The sequence below is a fragment of the Pteropus alecto genome, unplaced genomic scaffold, assembly GCF_000325575.1.
Source record: "Pteropus alecto unplaced genomic scaffold, ASM32557v1 scaffold13, whole genome shotgun sequence".
Taxonomy (NCBI): Eukaryota; Metazoa; Chordata; class Mammalia; order Chiroptera; family Pteropodidae; genus Pteropus; species Pteropus alecto.
This window is the reverse complement of record NW_006434373.1, coordinates 9,985,904-9,987,654: the sequence shown is the minus strand read 5'-3', so window position 1 is coordinate 9,987,654 and position 1,751 is coordinate 9,985,904. Positions and strand designations below refer to the sequence as shown.

The following is a 1,751-nucleotide window of genomic DNA, read 5'->3' as shown; positions in this document are numbered from 1 at the left end:
CGATTCCAGCCTCAGAATATCATTTGCTTCCATCTCTGAACACAATTACATTTTAAACTTTTCTTTGCTCTTGGTGTCTGCCACAAGGAATGCCCCACTCTGCCGATAAAAATTCTACTTTCTGCTCAAGGTCCATTGCAAATGTAACCTTCCCCAAGTCTTTCGGTGAGAATTCACCATTGTGCTCCAAAAGCACACTGCCTTTTTAGCATTCATTCCACCCTTAACTTTTAGCTATTTACCATGTCTGTTACCTTATAATGCCATACAAACCCAAGAGTAGTGTAGTAACCAGGTCTTTTCTGTAAACCCATTGGGATATAATAACCCACCTTACAGAGTAAGCTCTGCCTATATAGCTCTCAGCTCCAACCTAAACCAGGCTTTCTTGCCCTGAGGAGTTTCACTGAGGCCTTCAACTGAGTTCCTGTTAAGCAAGATGCTGGTCATGTTTAACCTATACTCTTAATAAAATCTCTAATAGCTAAGGATTACCCCTAACTGAAGAGTGTTCTAGAGAAGACTGAGATTGCTTGATTTTGTCCTCTTACTGTCACCTTTCCTTGGGACCTATCCCTCTGCAAACACTGCTGCCTGCATTTCCACGCCAGCCTGCAGGGGTGCCTTATGCCCCTATGAAGGCCCTGGCTAACTGTGGGTACAAAGCCTTTCAATGACTCCACTTCCAACAGCTGACACGGGTTGGAACTTTCAAGAGCTCTTACTAGATAAAAAAATGAGCAGATAATCTTAAAACTTAAACAATATCAGTTTCTATCCCTGTTCTAGTCTACTTCTCGCTGCCTGTGATTTAAGGCCAGCATGAATAGTCACTCGCTTTAGGACCAGTGTTAGTAGTTAGAATCCTCATTAGCAAGGTCAAAAATTCACCAATTAGAAAATTTAACTTTACAAACTCAGCTTTTGAAATACAAATGCTGTCCACCAGGCAGTCTGCTTAGGAGCTTCCAGTTTCTTCTTCAGGGATTCAATTCAGGAAAACATGGCATTTGGGGAAAATAAGGGCAAACTGTAGGAGCTCTTCATATTAGCATTTCAATAAATTGAATGAGATCAGGGAGAACAGTCTTCAATTATAGGTAGAAATATATAAGGACGTGTGTGTTTAAGACCTACACTTTACATAGGTCAATCTAACTGACTTAGAGACACCTTTTAGTTTCTAATACATGATTTCTCCCTGGGACATTTAGCATAAAAAAAAGAAAAAATAGCTACAAGTCTCATGAATTTTCTTTATCCATTCGATATTAACAAAGTAAGTTTGGCGTCAAGGTGTGTTTAAAAAAAACCATGCACCAATTTAGGGTTTCCAGTGCAACTGTGGTATTAACCTTTGGTCAACAAAGTGAAACAGTAACAACTATATTTCATAATCAAGACAGTAAAAAGGCTCCAAAATCTCAGATGTGTCACTGATGGCTCCAAAGAAAACTAAGCTCAAGAATGGGTAAATGCAGAAGGTGGTTTTAGATTTCTCTTGTAGCTTTTGGTCTCCTCACAAACAGGAATCGCTAAAATTTCAAAACAATTCCGAAAAGCGTTAAGACTCATTCGACTGAGAAATCCTTTTAAAATTACCTTCTGAAGAGTCCTTTTTCCCTTATTAGGAACAAGCAGCGTCTACACTTGAAGGCCGCTGACCTCGCCCGCCCTCGCCCTTTCGGGCAGCAGCGCCCGCTTCTCGCAGCGCGGAAATACTGAAAACGCTTTTAACAAACCAACGCCCC

General features: G+C 40.7%; 1 protein-coding gene across 1 annotated transcript in view; it reads right to left on the bottom strand.

Annotated features, from left to right (window-relative positions):
• Positions 1-1,751, bottom strand: part of GGACT (gamma-glutamylamine cyclotransferase) — a 44,542-nt gene extending 42,791 nt beyond the window's left edge. Inside the window, exon 1 of the mRNA XM_006909386.3 lies at positions 1,603-1,751. The gene's annotated coding sequence lies outside the window, so the exon portion shown is untranslated. The remainder of the gene's footprint in view (positions 1-1,602) is intronic.